At 38.5% G+C, this 23,315-nt stretch overlaps 1 protein-coding gene across 6 annotated transcripts in view; it reads right to left on the bottom strand.

Moving 5' to 3' along the window:
• The window catches only part of EPS8 (epidermal growth factor receptor pathway substrate 8), a 128,958-nt gene that overhangs the window by 85,337 nt on the left and 20,306 nt on the right, over positions 1-23,315 (bottom strand). Inside the window, exon 2 of one of the 6 annotated variants that reach the window (XM_030464581.1) lies at positions 11,481-11,636. The exons of 4 other annotated variants lie outside the window; for them this stretch is intronic. The gene's annotated coding sequence lies outside the window, so the exon portion shown is untranslated. The remainder of the gene's footprint in view (positions 1-11,480; positions 11,637-23,315) is intronic. One more of the 6 variants, XM_030464574.1, reaches the window with a different exon arrangement.

Here is a 23,315-nt window from a genome sequence, read left to right as displayed (position 1 = left end):
GAGTTGTGAGAGGGTATTAACCAGGAATTCCTCTATTTATATAGAAAATGTTTACTTTGTTTCTGTGCAACGTCCACACACAGTGTGATAATTTTACAACAGTGAATACCATTGGAAAATGGAAGGAAAGAATCTAAGTACAACTTACCCACTTAAATGAATGAGTCATTAATTTAGTATCAACACCAAATTACTGTACTTTGTACTTTACAAGGTAAACTTCTAGAGAGTTATTGCAGTGTTTTCAAAGCCCCTATAAGCAAGGTCAAACAAAAGGTAAGCTTGCTTACTTCTTGATATTTGCTAAGCATGCAACTGGAAAAAAAAAAAAATCTACATTTTTCAAAACAGAACAGAGGACAGCAATAATTCCTAGCCAAATAAATGCTGCTTGCAGAATGTTTTCTAGTCTGATTTGAAAAATCTCAATGCATGTGCAGCAAAACACTGTTGATAATGAAAATCAAGCACATAAGATCATTAATATATTATGCCAGAATCCCATAACATTTCAACTGTGCTTATTCAATGCCTACCAAATCTTTTTCAGAGGAATTCTTTCTAGAAATTTTTGTGAGCATCAGGAGCACAATATACTTCAATACCACCTCTTTGGCTTCCTATGTAAACCACAAAGTTCACCTCACTTTTTCTACCAAAACCATAGTCACACTCTGATATTTCAACAGCAAACATAGCACCAAACACCTGAGCATGGAACAATTCAGAGAACCAAGTGACAGGCTGGGCATATCCCCAAAGCAACAGAAAGTCAGACAGGACACAGCCCCCCAAAGCTTTGCTTTGCCAGAGCCCCCCAGTCCTAGGTGCCAAGCCAGGAGCCTAAAGGACTGGTTACAAACACTTCAGAAGTACTGAGCTCACCTCTGTAATTTCGAGGAAAAGTCCAGAGCAGAGAGCAAATGTTCAAATCAAAGCTGGAGCATCAGAACAGCAGAGTTCAGTAACTCATCCCACTTATAGTTACCTATGAGAGCAAACCTAATCTCAAAAATAAGTTCTAAATAGTATGTGAAAGACTTTGCTGGTTCAATTACAAGAGCTGCTTTTCCTGAGAAGAATGGAAATAAGCCCAGTGAAGAGATAGGAGAGAGAGGGATTCGCCCCCCAACACACATCTGCAGATGCAGGGAGGAAATAGGGAAAGAGGACTGTGGCTTACAGCTCCTTGGTTAATGGCACTTTTCCTGTCAATAATGACTTTTAAAAACATTTAACTGAAAATGTTTAAGCTATGGGAAAAAAAAAACCAAACCAAAACCCATCCTTATGAGTAATGATAAGCAGTGTCACTATAAATAGCTTCAACTACAGCACAGATTTTCTAATTTTTTTCCCCAAATAATAATAATACAAATACAAATAATAATAATACAAACCCTTCATCATTGAACTAGTTGAAAATGAGAGACTGCTCTTCAAAATGGTCACACAACAGAAAAAACTTTTTTCCTCCACTTTGTTTTGTTTCTAAGAATATGAATAACTATAATAAATAAGTAGAAAAAGTTCTGGTCTGAATTTCTTTGGACCTCCTCCAAACAAGAGCTTAGCAGCTTTAGAAGAATTTTTTTTTAAGCATACAGAAAAGATTTTTAAGAACTATAAGAAAAATTAATTTACACATGAAGGAAAAGTCAGCATCATTATTTAAATGAGAAAAGCAATGGGAGAAAGAATAAGGAAAAAAAAAAAAAGAGCCCATCTTTGTACTACAGAGCCATAATGGCCCACGTGTTTGATCCATGTGCTTTTAATATTTTGTATCTGTTAGCAACCAATGTTGCTCATTTAAGCAGGTGATCTTTATGATCTTCACTAAGAATTTCTGATAAAGTCCCTCCCACACCCTGCAGAGGGATCAGTAATAAAACTGAAGAATGATATCCTTCCTCTTTAAAAACTGAAGCCTTCAACTGGTGCAGTTCAATGTTGTAAAATGTTACCAAGGTGCTAAGCAAGGTGTTATCAATGTCTTGCTAGTATCCTGAACTTTACTATTCCTTTTCACAGAAGGAATTTTTATTTCCTTATGGGCAATACAGAGCCTATTTTTCTGCATCTTGTTTCTATTACAGAATTATTAATTGCCACCAGCTGCACCTTCCTCTTAAATAGAGGGGTACCAAAATTCACAGGTTCCTGAAGCTGTCTGGGGAGCACATAACCACACTCCACACAGACTGATAGGAACATATCAATATGATGTGAGCTGTCAGCTGAATCAGATCCCTATTTCTCAGCAATGAGGTCTACTAAAAAAGGTAGCACAGCAGTCCTCTCTTTGCCCAGAATCCTGTTCAGGCAGTGTCAGGCAGACACTGATGTAGCTCTGTGTCACAGCAGGCTCATGTTGCATGTCCTGTGTAAGAGCTGCGCTATATTATCAAGAGCTCTTGATTAACCTGCAGAAAGGACACCAACAGGGATGAAATCAGATGGATATTAGGAGTTTGGTAATAAGAACAATGCCTTGCCACATACCAGTCCAAACAGGGCAGCCTGTGCCACAAAGCTGGTGTAGGAGGTTTGCCTTCACCTAAGTGCTGGGAAACTGAGGAGTGAAATGTAAATTAGGCCAGCAGGAAAGTGGCTTTTCTTGGAAATCACAGAGTATGAGCAAGCCACCCATGGCCTCTCTTTCTGACTGGCATGTGGCTCCTAGTGAGCAAGTGCAGACACCTGCAGCAAGTGGCACAACACCTCCTGTGACAGGAGTGCAATCTTTAAAGGAAAGAACCTGATAATGCCCAAGGCAGCTACCTAGTTACTTAAGAGGTACTGCCCACAAATACAAGAAACCAGATGGTAGGTAGAGAAAATAATATGCATATGGTTTTATGTCTCTCTAAAAATACAAACACATAAACACCATCAGAAGTGTGAGCAGCTACAGCTCAGTATTTAGCTGGCTGTGGAGGATTTCAGCGAAGTGGTGATCTGCAGCAGTCTCTCTGAATACCCACAACAGCCATGCCACCGAAAAAAAGTATATTTCTTATGTCCCAGTGGAATTTTAGACGGTACAACTTCCTCATAGTAGAGTTTGATTACGGAGACAAAAGTACATTGGATCCAGAAAAACAAATTTGGTACTTTGAAAGCAAAAAATAAACCTTTAGCTGATTGTTACTACATGGCAGATGCTATTTGGTTACACAGTATACTACTATACAGTGCTTTGGGGGAATACTGTATGTGAATAAATAGCACAGAGTGGCTTTTTAAATAGCCCTGAGCAGCTTTTTAAATAGCCCTCTAAACAAATCTGTCCAGATGCAGTAGAGAACAGTAAGAAATTCTGCCTGGCTTACAGAAGGGCATATTTCACTTGCTGAAAGGACTGTAAAAAAAAGAAGTAAACTCTTCCACTTATAACCTAGGCTGCATTAAGAAAAAAATCTGTTAGGTAAGGATATTGGCAACAATAGATCATAGTAAACATCCTCATGGTTTTACATTTTCTCTATGTCAACATATTTTTCACATTCAATTTCTAAATAAGTAACCAAAGTGATAGAATTTGCCATCTCCAAATGATAGCAAATAATATTTCAGCTTCGGTTATGATGGCTACAACTTTAACTGAGGGACTGTAACAATGCTGACATAGGATTAGACCATGCTAAGAGGTATTACATGAAAATCGAGGTGTTAGCAATTTTGAAATGTTCTGCTGTCTATCACATCCCTACAGGCTCAACCACTATAGTTTCACTCCTTCACCAGGAATTGCAGCAAGTAACAGATTACAGAACTCTGTGGTAGGCACTGCTAACCCCATTCACAGCTCTGCATTTCCAGGAACAAGATATCATTTCACAGCTGATAAAAATTAGACCAGCTAGAATGTTACTCACAACTACTTGTGAAAATAACAAACTGAAAAAAAAACCCAACTTGGAATATTACATGGCACTAAGCATACTGCTCATGCTATGAATTATCTTGGTGACATAACATTAAATCTGTATTCAGTCATAGATATTGCCAAAAGTGTATTATTCCTCTAGTTTCAAGTGAGAAAGTAAAGATGCAGAGTACCCAGACATCATTCAGCTTTTCTGCTTAAATCACACCATAGTGGCAAAACCCTGATCTCTTAAAACAGTGTAAAATCCAAAGGAAAAGAACCTTGGTTTAAAAATTAATCATTTCATCCTTAATGATCGGTACAGTTCAGACAAAGTATTGACAATTTAATTTATAATCCTCTTACGTATCAATTCTGCCTCTTCAAATATCCACAGAGTAGTGGGCCTGGCATGTCCTGCCTCTTCACACTCAGCTTGGAGAAGGAGGCAGGAGCCAAGCAGACTGGTGACACCTCCTGAGCTTCTTCAGAGATGCCACATCACCCAGCTCCTCCTGATGTGGGATGCCCTTTTTGTGTGCTCTCCATGTTTGGCTCCATTTGTGCACATGGGAAGGGAAAAAAAAAAGTTTTCCTCTTTACCATCGTGCCAAATCCCTCCCCTTCAGGCCTAACTTCTGAAGCCTGAAAAGCTGAACTCAGAACCCATCAGTTTTCAGATGCAGGAGCTCCCAGTAAGGGGGGACACAGTCATCTGTAGGTCTGCAGCACAAGGTTTTTTCACGTGCTTACTGGTGTGCAGCTTTTACTGCTTGTTAGATTAAATGATTCAGGACTGAATACTTACTCTGTGTCTGCAGCTGATTTACAGATACCACATGTTTATAATCCAAAGTCCCAAGTGGGCGTTCAAACGAGTGCCAGACCTTATTTTAACTCTATTAAGTATTTTAAAGGAAGATAACAAGATACTGCCAGCTATTAAGCAATGGTATTCCCCTGTTAAGTTCCCTGATTAAACATATGCAGGAAAAACAATACACCCTAAAGAAAAAAAAAGAACATGTTTTGACTCCTTCTGTCAGCCATATTTTCGTAACACAAGCCAACATCAATCAGCCTCTTCACTCAACGTGCATTTCTCACCATCTCCATGTGGAACACGTTAATGAGTCTCCAATGCAAAAAAAAAAAAAAAAAAAAAAAAAAAAAAGTCATCTGTATTTATCAGGTACAGAGCAGTAACAAGCTCTGAGATACACAATGCTGCTTTTATTTTGTAAAGGAGAGACTTCTCTCACCACATGCCAACCCACACTTTATTTGCAAGACACTGACATAAAATAAAAGCTCACAAAGCCAGTCTGGCACTCTTTGGCAGCAATGCATGGAGAATGCAACACCAAAAGTGAGAAGGAGGAACTCAAAGCAGAGAAACACTACATGAGGTCTCCCACTGCTGAGGGCAATGTGGGCTGCCCAAGCAACATTTATCTGACCACCACCAAAGGGCAGTCTCTGCAGTTGGAGACCACAACCAAGCCTAAAAATAAAATGCAGCCCTCCTACTACAAAAATAAGAGTTTTGCAGCAGCAAAGGAGGCTGTGCCACTGTACTCCTCCTGCAAGGAACATTTTCTTTCCTAAAGTGAAATGATATAATGAAAATTACATCCTGGGGTAAACATGCAGTACTGTAATTACACTTCTGCTGGTAAGAAATGCTTTTCCATGGAGCTATACATACACCCCAGCACAAGCCCAGTCGTCCCAAAAATCTTAATGAGCTAACAGGGGAGAAGGAAAACACAAGAAGTTACCTGTGGATAAGACCAATGAGCTGCAGGCTGAGAAACAACTGAGAACATTACTAAAGACCAAAACTTAACATAAAATTATGCCAAATATTAATCCAATCAGCAAATGACCATTTGTTGCTCTCCAACATTGCCTTAAATGCAAATGGCAAAACAGCCTCAGCAGACACATTTTGTCCTCCTCTAATTACAACTGAAAATAAGAAATAATTTACATATACTGGGCCAAAAAAATGTCTTGTCTCCCTTTGAGGATTTGAATAAGTGATGTCTTTTCCTCTCAAGGTCATCCTCTGAAGAAAATATACAATTAAAAAATGTAAAGTGATGGTGACGAGGTTCATCAAATGGTCAGGATTAAAAACCAAACAATAATCATTGCGTATTCTACTGAGCTTACCACCACTTGATTACTTGGCTCCAAGTATGGTTGTGATCTGCCTAAACCCATTTCTTAATCACTTCAAGGTTATGTTGCATTCTAGAATCCTAATTTCAGCTGACACCTGAACACCTATTTGCAAGTCAGTGCAGAAGTACTGCTTGCATCCTCTTGGCTCTCCTCTCAGAAGGCTAAATCACAGCTCTACAGATGAAACTGCAAGGGTATCCCACAGTCCATCCAAATATGGACTTTGTTTTGATTTTTTTTGATTTTTGGCACACAGGACCCAGATACTGCCCCGGTGTAATCAGGTCTCCTGACAATGTGAAACTCACACTCAGAACAATCTGCTGGCAGATGGGTTCCATTTAAAGCATGACTGTGAGCAGCTGCTGCTGATCACCGGCTTGTAAAGTGAACTCATTCATCACCAAACATTTCAAAGGACTGAACTGAAACGGAACAAATGAATTTGAAGAAGTACAGGAGGTGCGGTGTTAGACTTGGAGGACGTGTCAGTTGTAAAAAGAGCACAGCTATGGTCCTGCTATTAATTTATTCCTATAAATGCTGGCTCCACTCAAATAGCAGCATTCTCCAGATTCTCAGGAATCCAGGAGGGGAGCTTGAGTAATGTATTAGAAGACATAATTAAATACTCCTTACTGAAGGTGATTTTAAATATGCAAGCCGACAGCATGCTTAAATTGAGCTGGTGAAAACTTCCAGGTGACATGCTTCAGAAAACTGCTGGAGGGAGAGGAGGTTATTTCCCCAACTGCTTTTGCTGAGCAAGAAGCCCCATCAGTTGCACAACGGGGAGGTGAGCCCTGCCTTTGCACACCTTCACTTTAAATGCTGTGAGAGGCCTTACTGCTTTTTAAAAGTTTACATCTTCCTCTTTGATCTTTCACTACAGCTGCATTTGAAAAGACAACCTTCCAAGAGAGCCTTTCCAAATGAAACTTCCAAGCACAGTAATTCCCACCGAAGGGATGGGGAGCTGACACAGAACTAACTCACACCTTTTCTTTTAATTCAGGAATTGCACAGCAAGAGTAGACATCTTAGCTTCACTGTAATTGTCATGGCCACTGGATCATCTCTTCCTACAAGTTATGGATGGAGAAGTGGTTTGTGTTCTATTATTGACATGCTTTTGTACCAAAATACAGTTGTTATATCAGTTTTTCATATCTTAAAATAAATAATAAACCTACTTTGAGCCATGGTACATGTAATAATATTTTGTTGTAATGTTTATTGATAAATTGAGGGTAAAAAAAACCAATACTAATCCACAGAAGGTTGCCTTTTTTTTTCCCTCTCTCATTCTATAAAATGTTAACTTTGCAGCAGAAAAAAAAAAGTCCTCTCAGATAATAGCCCTTCTCTCCTCTCTTCTGGGGGCTATTTCCCTACTTGATATCCTTCCTCAAGCTGAGGTAATGAGATAAAGCTCAGTGTCATAAGCTTACGTAAATAAAGCGTATCAGCTACTTTGCAACTCCCCTTCCATGCAATGGAAAAAAGCTGCTCATTAAATTTGGGGAGCAGCTGACCATTGCCAGGATATATGCTCTGATGCAGCAGTGAGAAGCTGTGTGCTCAGCAGCATTGTTTTATATGCACAAAACAAGGCACACGTGCACTCCTGCTCACACACCCTCTGCAAAGGTTATTCATCACCACAGCAACCTCTCAAAACAAAGGTGGAAGCCAATTCAACAGCCCTGTTACTCTCATGACAGAGGATGAAGGGTGCTCTCCGCCTGCACCCTTCGGGGGGCTTTGTTTGCTCGGGTTTGGTTTTATGTCACTGGATCTCATTTACCAGTTTAATTTTCAGCAGCCCAGTGTGCACACCCAGTCCAGAGAATGGCAATACTTGTGCATTAAGCAGAAAATTCATCTACGGTCCCGGTTAAAAGGGCAGAGAAGAACAGGCTGATGTGCAATTCTTTCTTGCCCCATGGCTGAGCAAGTGCCATACTCTATTACACATATGCATCATCACCTCACCTTCCCCACACCCTACGTACCAGAAACAGTAAAATAAACACCCCACCTAAGACCAAGAAAACCCCAATTTAGTATTTAACTACCATGTCTTCCTTCTTCTCCCCTCACCACTTCATTTCTTCACATCTTCTTACAGTCCACAGGAGCTTAATGATTTTCGATACATTAGGAAAACTCAACTGAGACAGTAAAATAATTGTAAACTCAGCACAAATGAAAAGCAAAGTTCCCTGAATCTGGGAAGAGCAAACACCAACTCTTTCCCAAGTCATTTGAAGAAAGAGATTATAATAATTTCTAAATCATTGCAACTACAAGACAGGAGGAAAAAGCGCTGTCTGTAATGACAAGCTGTCAACACTCAGCAAGCAACGTGGCTCTCAGTCATGACACTGATCCTTTGCCTGCAGAGCAGGGCATGGGAGCATCAGCAGCCACACCACATGCAATGAAAATACTCAGAATGCTCAGATTTCTCTCTCTCTCCAAAAGCAAATCCCCCATCTTTGCAGCAACATTTATTTTGATGTGGGAATGCCCTCCCTATCTACAGGATTTAAGAGATTGTGTAACCACGTGCTTTGAAATACAAGATTAAAAAAACCCAAAACAATGGTACCTAGGAATTTTTACTTTTTAAATGCAAAATACTGGTGACTGAAGCAGATAACAGTAAATCTGGGAGATTAAGTCCTATTTACCCCCATCAAGAAATAGGTTAAATTTTGCTACAGTAAAACTACAGAAACACTCATGTAAGCAAAATATATGCTAAGGGCTAAAAGGGTGTTTTGATTTAAATCAGCTGCCTAACCTAGTATTTTCCTAGTTTGCAAAATATGCATTGACAGCTGATCATTGCTTATCTGGAGACTTATGATGGTGTGCAGTTTGTCTGTGTGTTTCAGCACCTCAGCAACAAAAACATCTTGGGCAGGAGGTTCCTTCACTGGATTCTGTAATGTATATGTTATATTAATTTATATTAATTTTTATCGGTATATTATTGCTCTGATGGCAGAGGATGTCTATAATAAAGAATTAGACACTCCACAAATGCAGTACTCGAAACTCTATGCTTTATTACTACAGCATTCTCAGAAATAGCTGCATATGAGCTCACACGTATTTCTTAAGTGCAGCCATAGGCAAACTCATCAAGCTGGACATATCCATAGCATAAGGTGATTTACAGCACAGTGTTATCACTACTTGATGTGACAAGCAGGTGTTGGCTGACTCCATCTTCATTTGAGCAGTGAATTCTCTTTGTACCTTCCCCATGAGCTTGGTTTTCAAAAGAAGTCTCTCCATAGAGAAATACTTTCCTACCCACACCACAGGGGACCAAAGATTTGTGCCCTGTCCCCCATGCTGGTGTTGAAGCTTGTGAGTCACACAGGGACCATGAATATGACAGCCACTAGTCTTCAATTTGAGACCTTCCTGACCAAGACACAGACATGCTTACACTCTTAGAGAATAATTTTACCTCCATAAAATAATCTGGCTTCTAGCAAATCTGTGGTCTCTAACTTCTAATAATTGAATTTACTTGCTGGTGAAAAAAAGTGCACCTACCCAAGCAATAATGATTTTATATAAAACACATTGCTTCAATTACTACCTAGCTTTCTCTGTGTGTACACACTCAGAAAATCAATTGCAACAATTTTAAAACCTTTCTCCTCCAAAGCTGCCAAGGCTAGCACTAAAGTTGTTATATTATTTATGCACTGGGGTTCAGAGTTCTCAAGCAGTATAGAGGCATTGCTTCTACCTTCAGAGGGTCCCAAGATAAAAGCTGTTATACCTGAACTGAAGTAGAGAGAAGACCAATAATGAGAATGAAGGGAACTTAAGGACAAGTACCTTCCAACTTGAAAAAAATACAAGGGAGACTTGACAATAGCACTACATTTGTTTTTCAAAAATTTCATTAATTAAAACATACTGGGTTTAGGTTGGCTTAATAATTACTGGGCCTTGAAATAATGTACTTTAGTTCCTTGCTCTGCCTTTGCCTCCTCCAGCATAAAATCAGAATTACCCTCATAATTTTTCAAGCCAGAGTAATTTTCCAATTCTGCTGCTGATCAAGTCAGCACATAAAGCCAAGAACAGTATTGATCACCAGGTTTTTGTCCAAATATTCCAATGAGCACTCTTAACTATTTGGATAAAACCTGGAAGATTTGGACAAGGGTTCAGAATATAGATTTCCCTTCTCTCACTCATTCTTACAAGGGTCTCTTTCTATCTTCTCAAGAATATAACTTCAGGCAGCTCTGCTTAAAGCACCAACCTTCAACTCTGATACAAGCAGGAAGATCCAGTATCTGAAGTGGGCCTGTATTTCACCAGTGCTTTGAAGGGACTCTCTCCATGTACAGTGTACATGTACTACTTCCTCCCAAATTCCACAGAAGTGTTTAAATGACAAGCCATAGCTAAGGTGCATATGTTTTTTTTTTTTTTGTAGTGAACACATGCTTGCAGACCAGGCTGTTCAAATCCCATCAGCACCTTGGTGCAACACCCCTGGGAAGACAGCAATTAGCCCACTATGACAGTGTCTTAAATCAAGCAGAGTGTTACAAGGTGCAAGGCAGTGTTCCACACATTCATTGTCAAAGAATCACAGCATTTCAGCTGCTGGAAGAAGCAGGTTGCCATTGTTTTATCAAGGAAAATCACAGATGGGAGAAACTGGTTGGAAACCACATTTCCATCAAAATAAACCAATTGCTAGCTATTACCTTTTGCAGAGCAGGTATGTCTAGTATTGAAGGTGCTTTGAAGGTTAAAACAAGCATACTTGTTTCTATACAAAGCATCTTCAAAAGGAAGCTGGGCATAAAGTTCATCTGTGCACAGCCAGACAGAGATTTAAACAAAAAAAAAACAAAACAAAACAAAACAAAAACAAAACAACAAAATAAAAACATACACTTACATAAAAGGCTTTGGGGAGTGTAATTTTGCTATTCAGCTGGAAAGGGAGTGAACAAGCACACTTGCACATACACACACATTTTTTTTAATCATCTTCCTGCTGACAGCAGCCAGTCACTACTTCTGTTATCAGAGCCTCACAGCTTGTATGTCCAGGCTATGAAGCACTAAGGAAGAGGGTATAAAACCACCTCTGATTAATATCATCTAGTACAACGTACCAACTGCTACAGATTTGAAGTTTAGCCTCATCAGGATGTTAGTAATCAGTGGAAGGTGAGGAAAAAATAATCCATAAACATACAAACAAGTAATGAGGATTTCCTAAGATCAGCTGATAACCTGGATCACTCTCATTTTCCCTTAAGATCACCAGCAATCCTCTAGGAAAATAAAGCAAGTCTAGAAATCTAGTTTGCAACAAGGTACCAGTTGTTAAAGAAAGAGAGAGAGAAGCTGTGCTTACATACAACTCACCATCAACCAACTGGGAAAATGCCACGTTTCTGGGATAAAAACTTCAGCTCGGGTAGGTGCTTCCCTGCCACTGCTTGATTTCAGTTCAGGTGGCTGACATCTCTCCAAAGTCACTCAGAAGGTGGCTGCCCAAAAGGAAAAATCACTGAAAAAATAGAAAATAAACAGGTTCAGCTTTGCAATTCCACTGCATGCTATATGATCGGTTAGACTTGCTAAGTGCTGACTTTCCAAAATATGATTTCTCTGGTTCTGTGAGAGGAATAAGTACATTTCTTAGAGTTCATCACAGAATTTTCACAGTTGAAAAAAACCTCTAAGATGACCAAGTCCAACCACCACTCCAGAAAAAAAATCCACACTCACTAGGGCATGTCCTGAAGTGCCACATCTACATCGGTTTTGAATACCTACAGGGATGGTGACTCCACCATCCCCCTCAGCAGCCCCTACTTTCAAACATGTGAACAGCAGCATTCAAAAGAACTGGACAGCTAACAGGAAGCTCATGGTCAGGAGATCTGGACAACTTCTACCCACACCCCTGCTTTCAAGCACAGTTTGGGGCTGGATTCCTTTTCAAGGGCAAGGAATTTATGAAGCCGTGGACCTGCCAGGCTCAGCCGAGCTGAGAAGGCTGCAAAGGAAACGAGAGAGTAAGCTGCTCATAAATACATTTTGTAAAAGTTTGGTCAAGCCCAAGGACAGAGCTGTTTATAAAAGCAGAGCCTCTTCCTCACCTTGCATCCCTGTCCCCTTCTGGAAGCAAAAGCTGCCCACAAGCTCCCACGCTCCCCAAACTCAGCTGTGGCTGAGGGACAAGGAGCCCAGGGTTGCACTCACAAGGCACCAGCAGCCACATGGCCCAAACGGGAGACAGGACAAAACCTTTTCCTTTTGAGAGAAGCTGGAGACAGATCAAAAAAATCCTCATGAACGAGTGGGGCTGGAGCCAATGGGGCACTTTAGAAAGGAGGATACAGAAAAGAAAGAATAAACAAGATGAAAAAAAAAAAGAGAAAGAAGACAGCAAATGGTGTAACTTTTTTTTTTTTTTTTTAATAGGTGACAACTAGGGTCTTCTCTCACTTTCCCCTCTAATTTTTGCCACTCAGCAGTTCTGAATGTGACATGCAAGAGTTTGGACAAGCCTAGAGCTTTTCTCTTCCATATCTTTAGTTATATACAACTCTTCCATATCTAGTTAGTTTTGTTCTAGCCTGGTTGTACCTCTAAGTCATTTCCAGCTTTGTAGCAGCTCCATCCCAGGAGCTGGCCAGTCCTTCCAGTTTCACCAAACCTGCTCTATTTGCAGTTGTATATTTTTGAGTTACTTTTTTGAGACATTTTTACCTTATCCCAGTTCTGTGTCTTCTATGAGAGGTTGTATTCCCCCTCCCTTACAGGATCAGCCCTGCAGTGATGCTTTCCATTTTACAATAAATCCAATTAAAAATAATTTAAAAGTACAGATCAATTTGACTTAGTAACAAAATTAGGAAGAAGGAGTTGTAAATAAATCCAGTAACAGGACAAGAGGCAACAGGTTAATTCACTCAATCTGAATTGATCCAGCAATTGCATATTAATATAAAAAGTAGTATATTTAGTTTATATACTAAACCTTATTAAGTTACTTACTAATAGGACAAGACTATAGTGGTGGTTTATCTGTTAATCACCTAATTCTGTCAAAACCTTAAAATTCTAATATTTTGAGGGGATATAGGCAATTAGGGGAAACCTATGTTGAAGAAAGGGCAACACATGGGCAGAAGACATCAAGGTACCAGACTGCCTTCCATTAACACCTAATTTCCCAGCAACAAACCTCAGCCTTTCCCAGCTCACTTGCCTTGGGCAAGACTCTCTACCCCTCTGTGCCCATTTTCTTCCTTGTAAAAACATAGATAAAGGGGACAGACTTCCTAAGAAAACACAAGTGCAAGTGAAAAAGAGCACTCTGAGAGCCAGGTATGGTTAGTAGCACATCCAATGCTTGACAGTAGCCTGGGTCAGGACAAGAGGGTTGTCATTAATTTCATAGGAGCCAAGGTTAAACGCTGATAAAATAACAGACCAAAAAGCCTTCAGGAGCAATTATAGAGAAATTTGTGTGTGTAGGTCTCTGTCTCAAAAAGTCAAAGGGGGAGACACTGCCACCTGAGGATATGACAAAGAGGAAAAAGGGACATGCTTAAAATTAACCTCTAAATAAAAGAGGGCCATCTCTAAAGTTCTGAGACAGGGGAAGAGGCTTGGCTGCATGCATGTATACACACATATGCAATAGGTATATGTATGTATGTCAAAGAGAAGATAGATGACACCTCATTTCCAATAGAAACTTCTTCACAGTAGTACAGAAGAACTACAGAATTATGGTAAGAAAGGAAAGCACCAAACATTAGCACACTCATTCTTTCCAAACTCCTTATCTTTAAAACTTGTGACAGGTTTTGGGATTCTCATCTTAAACAACACAGAAAATTAAAAAAACAATTTACTGGTGAGTCTCAGAATTCCTCCTTGCTACTGTGATTTCACTGTTTGCAGCCCTGGACATGAGTATGAGTAGTGAGCAATAACTGTGCAAACAAAATATCAGATAATGATGGGAGGGGGAGAGAAGGACAAAATCATTGTGTGGGGGCTTGGATTGGATTTAGCATCAATTAGAAAATTGGATGCCCTTCTAATTATAGGAAAAAGGCTTTGCTAGGAAGATAAGAGAGACAAGACAAACAAAACACTTTAGTCTGGATTTAGAATATGGAAACGGGAAGTTTGTAAGTTGTTTTTTTTTTTTTCTGTGCATTTTCTTTTTATAATAAAAAAAATATCCATTTCTAAAAATCACGTTCAAATTCATGTGTAAACCTTCAGCTCACTTAGAAGCTTTCACAGCAGAGATTTGTTCTGCTTTTGTCACTCTCTGGCAATATTACTTACTACAAGTAGAATTGCCTCCTACAAAGTACAAGAAATCTTTCATTTCCCTTCTAGTAAGAGCCCAAGTTAGTAGGAGGTACAGCCACTTGAAGAATCAGTCCAGTAACCTATCAACAACACTTAACCATCCTCTCCTAGTTCCACTGAAGATTTTATCAAAAGAGGGCACTAGAGATTTCTCCCTGTTTGATTAAAGTTGCACAGTGCTTGTTTCTTTCCCTGCTTTTATCTGTAATTCCAGAAGCTCATGCCAGACTCTCACAGGCGAGAAATGTCTCACGTAAGAACACGAAATACATTGTTAACATAGAGTATCTTACTAATATTCTCTTCTAAAAAAAAAAAAAAAAAGTTGAACAAAAGGGAAAAGGACATCCCTCTACCAAACTCACATACAGTTCCTCAACTTCCAGTAAGGAACAATCCCTCAAAGTTCTGGATTACTGCTACTCCTTAATTCTTCATCTCTTTTTTATTAACAACAGCACTCATACAACCCATATTTAGATAAAGTTTTCTTCAAGGAGACATAACCATTTCTGATTGAGTGCTATAGTATAAACACATTTTTTCCTACCCTACACTTTATAATCACCATTTCTATTACACAGTATCTTTCATCAGCAACTCTCAAATATAGTTTAGAAGATCTAATCATATTGCCCAAGTACCTCTGCAGATGTCATTTACAAAGTGAAAGCACAATTATACAAGGCAGAATTTATCCAGGAAATAGGAACTGTGATACTTAATCTTGCAAAATGACTGGGAGGTAATTTAAAGCAAGGCATCCACAAAGAATAATGTCTGTGCCAAGAGACTGTATTGGTTTTGCAAAGAGGGGACAGAGTGTTCTCTTCCAAAGAGCCACAAAACAAACTTCCTGAATCAATGTGAGTTTTCTTTTTGTTTGTAAGTGTGCCCAGTCCAGACTTACTTTAAAAATAAAAATTAAAAATATCCTTGTCTTAAAAAGCACAGTTGCACCCTTCAGAATGAATGGAACTGGCCACCTGAACACATGTAGAACCACTGATACTCTGCATGAGTAGTAATAATAGCCTGGAAAAGTTTTGGGGTTTTTTTGACATTTCCTACATAGCCTTCTAAGCAGCAGTAATAAATGGTTTCCCCTCCTCCCCCCCCTTTTTTTTTCTTTTGTTAATGCTAGTGTCTTGATACACACCAACAGGGTTTGAGAATGTGGAGATAAGAGATGCACCATACTAAGATGGTAAAGAAGCACAGGAAAAAGAAATTGAAGTCATCAAATAGCAGTTTAATGTATTATTTTAATTTTATATCAGTCATATAAATCTTCTAAGAAAAAATAAAAAAACAGGGGGGGAAGGGGGACACCAACACAAAAACAAAAAGTTCCACGTCCTTTTGCCTTTCATAATCTGATGAACAAGTCCACAGGGAAAAACTTCTTTGCAAGACAAGAAGAAAAGCACTACTGGTAAGGTCAAAAGAGATAACATATAATTTATCATGATGTTTCTGTGAATGTTGTTTATAAATAGTAATGGATTTCAAGTTTTAAAAAAATTATATACACTCTCTACTCTACATGAGGACACTGACACCCTTCCAAAAACACACTGATGTCTAACTCTACAACAGTTCTGTTTACATGTACAATTGTACCTTCTTGACTGACAGAAATCTTCATTTCACAAAACATACAATGGAAAACATCTTCCAGAGCCACTATAAGTATATTTATTTTTTCTGCCAATGTACCACAGGCATATTTATTATATTTACCACCCAAAAGCTTATCTCCTCTCACAGTCTCAGAGGCCAAGATGGTGCATCATTTTGTCTGAAACAGGCAAAATATGAGAAGAGATGGAAAACTCCACACAACTTATATACAGGTCAGACACCTAAAATCTTTTATTCAACACTGCCATTTCAAAATGCTGAATGCCACTGTAGGAAAGTCATCCTGAAAAGACAAATAAAACACCCCCAAAAATAGGAAGAACATAGAAATAGACAAGATAATAGAACTACAAAATGTATTTCATGTTATTTATACTGATACAAAGTTTGCTAAATCTGAGCCAGATGTCTAAAAGTTGTCCATCCACATTGCTGCAGAAATTCAAAATTGCCATAGGTTTTTTATTATTATTATGATTGACCTTTGAATGTTTCTACCTTCCCTGGTGTATTAAAGCAGACTTGGCTTATGAACAGCTAATTGTTAGGCTATTTCAGTAGCTATTTACTTGTCACTGTTTCCTTGTTTACTTTTGCCTCTTTCCATCTTCAGCTTCTTGCAGGGTGAACAATCAAATCAGTTTTACTTTTAGGTTTCTCCTGCTACAGCGGTTCCAAGCTCTGCAAGATTCAGGCTTATTTATTTGAAAGTAAATCAGTTCCTTTTTTTTTTTTTTTAATGAAATATAAAAAAAAATTATATTAGTCATAGGTTTTATAAAAATTGTTTTCATATAGTCAACTTGGATCTGCTTTTAAATTTGAGCACAGAAAAAGATACACTGGTAAATATATTCATATATAAAATCCTAGTTTCCCCTACCAGAGGAACACCTTGTTAGCAGTCCTAAACTTATTCTTTCTCAAATTGCAGTAGCGATTACCAATAAAACACTCCCATAGTTAAGTTTCTGCCTTTCTGAAGCCAATACTCTTACTTTTCAGCAGACCCAGGATTTCTTGTTAGTGCTACAGAAGACAAATCTCTTTAAATAAGTGCATGCAGTAAGTAAATGAAACTGAGAGCAGCATATTATTCAGGAAGATTAGATTATTTCCTTCAAACACCATTACAAATGTTAAAAGGATGTGCATAGAGGGTACTGCAGTAGGAAACAGACACACGGATCAGTGGCTTGAGCATAAATTCCCCGCCTACGCCCACGAAGGGAGATCGTAAGATTCTAAAGACTCTTAAAAACTACAGTGACTTTCAGACCTTTGACAAAGCCTGATGCAGCTTAGAAGATGTGTGGGAAGTATCCACATGTCGTATAGGAAAAAACAGCACGAAAAATAATTTGTTTTTTGGAAAGGAGCAGGGGGTGCAAGAAGGGGAAGGCATCTTTCTAGTCCCTCTCAGGGGTGTTCAGAGCAGAGCTGCTCAGCCTTTGATTCCCAGACTTACCATGTTCATTGTGACTTGAGGAGCATTTTAAATATCGATTTTCGGATACTACCTAGTGGCAAAACTACCCATCATATCCTGTTCATTATGCAGATAGTCTGCATTCCCCCCACACCACCCAAAGACGTTTCATGCATGTAATTTTCTTTCATCCTACCTACTGGTTTAGGAGGGAACCTTGTTTGCCACAGGTGCCCAGGCCAGCAGCAACTAGACTGCAAAAAGTACCAGTGCTAAGTTCTTCTAGCTGACCTTTTTTGCTCAATTTTCCTGTTCAGCAAAGAGTAAAAAAATTTCAGATGACATTCCACAGAAATAGGGAAACAAAGAAGTTACGCATGGACTGAGGTAAACCAACATCCATTCTTTGCATATCTCAACACGAGACCCTAACAAAGCATCCACCTTCCTAAGTAACAAAGAAATGGAATTTTCCCAGCAGCCTGATGTCAAGGCCTTCCTTTGCTAGCCCTCTTCTAAAAGAAGAGTTGAAATAATCCATACTACAACACCACTGCAATCTGAGAGGTCAAGTTCCTTTTATTTTTCAGAAAGACAAAGTGCCCTACATAAAATTCCTGTTAATCATACTGGAATTTAGCAAATAAAGAAACTTGTTTATTATATCTGCTAATCTTGTCTTGTCTAAATTTATTATAACTCATTTGTCCTCTAGAGACAAGGAGGAAGGAAGGTGAAAAAAACAGTGAATTCCTTCATGAGAAGAAGCAAGGTGAAGAAGTACCTAGTAACTACATACTTACGAAGAAAACTCATGGCCAAAAGGTCTGAACATTTCGTTCAAACTGGTATAAATTTAAAACTGTATAGTTATTAGTCCTTCCTGAGCCTGACCCTTCCTAATTCTCTTGCCACGCTGCAAAACTGCATCATCAGGAAGACCTTGAATCTTTTCTCTTTGTCAAGGAAACCACAAAAATCAAGCAGCCTTTTGGAACCACCCCTACAAAGAAAAACACAAAGGTTTCTGCATCAATATACCTACAGAATTCCACCACGTTAGGGCCACTATGATAATAAAACTTATTTTAAACACAGACAGTCATAATATATCTGTTTTAGTGCCAAATGTTTTCTCTTTGTAGCTGAGGAGTAGGGGGATTTTCCCCATCATGACATAATCTCCCAATAGAGTTTGACTATTCATTCCTATAAAAAACAGATTCAAACAACAAAACATATTTTTATCTACTTATCACTCCCACTTTACCTCTTCTAGTGTTAGTTGCTATTGTACACATCACCAGGAGCAATCCAGCCCGGAGCAGGACTCTGGCCAGGACAGAGCTTGTCATACTCTGAAAGGTAGTGATTTATGGAGACCTTGAGCTAAAAATTCTCCTCAGATCCTCCATAAGAAAAACAAATGTGATGGTTTCTTTGCTGTAGGATAAGATTCCCTAGCTCTGTTTCCTGGAGGTAATGACTGGAACCAAGGATGGCCAAGTACTCTCAAGGAGCCCTACAATGGACAGCTTTGAAATACCTTTCCTTTCATCAGTTTCTCCCCAGCTACTTCCAAGCCTGAGCTAGGAATCAGCTTTCTAAAAAGTCCTACTTTATAAAAACAAACAAACAAAACAAAACAAAGAACAACAAACCCCACCACTTATCTCTATATAGGTTTTCTTGCTAATGTTTCTTTTATTACAGCCTATTAAAAGGTAATGTTTTCAGTAATGTCTTGCAGTAATGCCCATTTACAAGTTAAGGGTGTACAAAAAGGAAATCCTGTTTAAATATTGAAAGTGTCACCTTCCAAGTTTTTAAAGAGTCTCTCTTCCTCTGTTATAAGATCCAAACAAGAGTGTTTGTCCTTGATCTGAACCCAGTTTCTCTTTTATTTTCTTATATCATCTCATCTGTGCTTTTATTTGCCTTACTAACAAGGAGATGGTTCTTCAATGTGGCACATGTAAGTGCAGACAACTAATTAACATCAATTTTAGGCCAAGAGCAGGATTTACACCACAAACAAACAAAACAAAATGAACAAACTAAAAAAAGAACCACCCATGGTTGCATGGACACTTTTTTCTGACTGTATATCAACCTATCTGCATGCCTTTTGTATTTCCACACTACTTTGCCAAGCAGTTTTCACCAAAGCACAATAATGAAAGCAACACAGGTAGAGGAATTCGGAGCCAGACAGAAAGGACATTAAAGATCAACATAAAAAAAAGGGGGACTTTTGTGTATCCCACCCAAAAGCAAAAAAAGCATGAGTCAGAGGAAAGCTAGATTATTCAGTTTCTCCAAAAATACCTATATTTTTTTCTTGCCAATATCAACAAAGGATTTTAACTGTGTTTGGTTTCATTCATAGCATAGATTCATGTATTATCGCTACCATTGCTTAACACAATCAAACATAATCCCCCCTAGAGCAAACAATGCTTAATCCAATAGTTCATCATTTTTATCCTACTACCAGAGGTCTACTGGGGTAAATAGACAAATAAAAGCAGAAATCCACCCCAACCATTTAAAATAATATTCATCACCTTGTTATTTTATGCACTGAAAGCTACTTTTAGGCTTCCAATTGTGTCCATAAAACAACACATTCATGGTGTTGAATCAGAAAAAACAAAACAAAACCCCAAAGTGGTAAACAAATTCAATAATAATGTGGACAAAGTAGAGTTCACTTTAGGCTGAAAGAGATTATGCCATCTCTTTGCATGAAGCAACAAACTTGGCACCAAGATACAAAATTTAAGCTAGAATGTTGGAGTGGAACGGCTGACAACATGGGTACCAAAAAGCACATCTTACACATGTATGAAAAGGCTTGGAAGAAGAGGAGAAAGCTTTTGATGTGTTCGAAGCAGGTTGAGTGGAAACCCAGGAAGCTCCTAAAGCACAGCACCTTTCATTTCTTTTCCTCACCATTTCTCTCCTTTCACAGAACAGAAATATGGGAATATATCCCACGAAGTAGAACAATTCTGTAGCCTCATGATCTGCAGGGGACAACAGATGCATCTCAAACAGAAGCTGCCTGTTTGGCAGTAAGGAAACCAGATTTTTCTGCCAGTAGAAGCAAGACCACAGCTCAGCTCAAGTGGGCAAAGTTGAGACCAAGCCAGCAAAGGCCCAATCTTAAACTCTTACTAAATACACAGGGTTGCCTGTGAATACAGAGTGACTGTGTATGTTGGGATTCTAATGAAACGTTAACATTTGTATCATTGCAATTTATTGGATAGTCTAATAAGCCACAGCATAACTTATTCACAGAACTGGGTTCAGCAAACTTCTCAGAAGCCTTCTAAAAGTGAGAAGAGTGGCTGGGTGCTCAGCAATCCTCTCCACCCACGTTACAGCAAAATGCATTAGAGCTAAGAGAGAGGAAAATTTTAGTAGTATCTCTTTAGTAACTCTCCCAGGACATTTTATTGCTTTGTAATGTTAAAAAATAAAAAATAATAATAATAAAAAAACAAGCACATCATTTTTTTAAGCCTAATAAAGAAAGTAAGTTATCAGCCTAACTGGAAGCTGACCTCTACCAACTGTTTGCAGGAGATGTGATGAGGTGAGAAACTCTAGAAGCCTCTCCAGTATGCCAGGTAACCCACTGCATTATTTACATAGCCCAAGCAGTGCTGTTTGTCTTTACCTTCAAAACAATTTGTGCACCCTTATTAGAGTTTAATAATAAATCCACAGCTCCCTTCTGTTTGCCAGGTTGAAATAAAGGCTGCTAAAATAAAGGGTGCAAATGAGAGAGGCGGAGGGAAAAGACGAGAGAAACCTTTTAATGCTCCAAGACCATGCTCCAGAGGAAAGAGTTTTATTCCCTAGGAGACTCAAAGCATTGCTGTCTGTGTCATGCCATGTCAAAAAAAAACCCAACCTAAACATTAATCAGTTTGCCCACCTAGAACATGAACCTGTCAATTTATAACGTATGTCAGTGAATTACACCAGGCACATTCTGTGTGCAAAAACTTCCTGCAAGCCTCTAGGAATTGTTTTAGAACTAGATGAATAAAGAAATGGGCTGAGTAGAAATATCTGACAGCTTTTAACTTGGGTATTTCTAAAAGAAGAACAGAAGCTAATACTGTCTTTCACAGCTTTGAGGCACTGAAATCTAGTTTAATGGAAAAAAAAAAATCTGCTGATGTCTATTTGTCCACAAATTTTCTTAAAACATAAAAGAATACAAAGTACACCCTTCAGAACTAGAAGTGGAGAGATGCCTTGTTGCTTTGAAAGAAGGCAATACCAACCTGACAAAGACAAGTATTTGAAAACATTTCTAATGGATTTAAATCAAACAAGCAATTTTCCTCATAAGCAATCAATAGACTTGGAGATGCAAAAAACATCTATTTTGTTAAAATTCAGGCATCCTCAGGAGGTTAAGGAACTCTGCATGCTCTATCACATCTAGCAATTCCTAGCACAGTATTTCAATGGACTATTTAAGTCAATTTGAGAGTGCATAAACTCTCACAAATGACTACCACCTTTATTATTTGTAGTTTTGTCCCCTTCTAACATGGAAACAAGCCCTGCATGAACTTTGTTTCTAATAGTAATGTTATTATTACAATTGCAAATTTGATCAAAACAACTTAAAAGCTTATCATGACAAGACAGACTCAACAAATGAGATTTCAACCTGCCAGTCTGAAAAGTAATCTCCCCATGAAGGCAAAAGTACAGAAGTCAGTGCATTACTGAAAGTATAACTCAAGTCTAAAATGATAAAATTAAAATGTATTTACATAAACAGGAATTTAAAATGTATTTAAACAGAAAAAGTAACATTCTGCTTGCCTAATGATCCTTTCAAGTTTTAAACTCTACAATACTGGTTTTATTTTTAAATTTTTGGTGGTCCCCCCAGTCACAGGCTTCAATTTAATTAAGATTCATTTGATTACTGGCCCTTAAGGAACTGGATAAACATAACCAATATATTAGGCTGAAAAATAAATCTTTAATTAATAGGCTTCAGGCAACTCCATGGGGACCCTCAAGTCCTTAAAAAAAAAAGTTAATTCTCATGTAAGTGTTGTGGCTTCAAACCCCGGTCTTTTCAGTGAGAACATGCTAAACCCTTTTTTCACCCAAGCAAAACAAAGATGAGGAAATTCTCTGCAAAGAATTAACAGAATAATAGCTGAACATACAGTGAAAAGGTTCTTTGTCTTGAAAGGCATCTCTTCTGCAGAAGAGATGATTGTGTTAACCGGAGCACTGATTATTCTGTTACACTAAATATTGCCTCAGGACCTCAACCAACCATGAGATGGCAAGGCTACATGCCAATTTATTAAGTTATTTCATAAGAATGATGCTCAGGCCAGGATTTTGAAATTCTAAATCTTCCCTTATAAGAAAGTAATACATATGCAGCATTACATTAGGTTACAATTAATGCAGAGTGCAGCACCAGAATGAAGATAAAGTATTTAGTCTGTGCACATTATCTTCTACTTGATACTCAGGTAGCTGTTAAACTGAGACATGACACGTTCCACCCACGGTGTAAAAACATCTAAGCACTTGACTATTGCTTTAAGGTTTATCATGTATAATATTCATAATTAATCTGGCAAATATTTGCTTAGTAGTGATGCTGGGCAAGTTATTCCACAAGATTCCTCCAGTTTACCCTTGTGAAAAGAGCAAGATTAAAATACTCCACAGTCTGTGGAGCAAACAACACTAAAACAAATTCTCTCAGGA

The sequence above is a fragment of the Calypte anna genome, chromosome 1 (assembly GCF_003957555.1).
Source record: "Calypte anna isolate BGI_N300 chromosome 1, bCalAnn1_v1.p, whole genome shotgun sequence".
In the NCBI taxonomy this organism is placed as follows: Eukaryota; Metazoa; Chordata; class Aves; order Apodiformes; family Trochilidae; genus Calypte; species Calypte anna.
The sequence above is the reverse complement of the archived record's forward strand: the minus strand, read 5'-3'. Positions and strand labels throughout refer to the sequence as shown.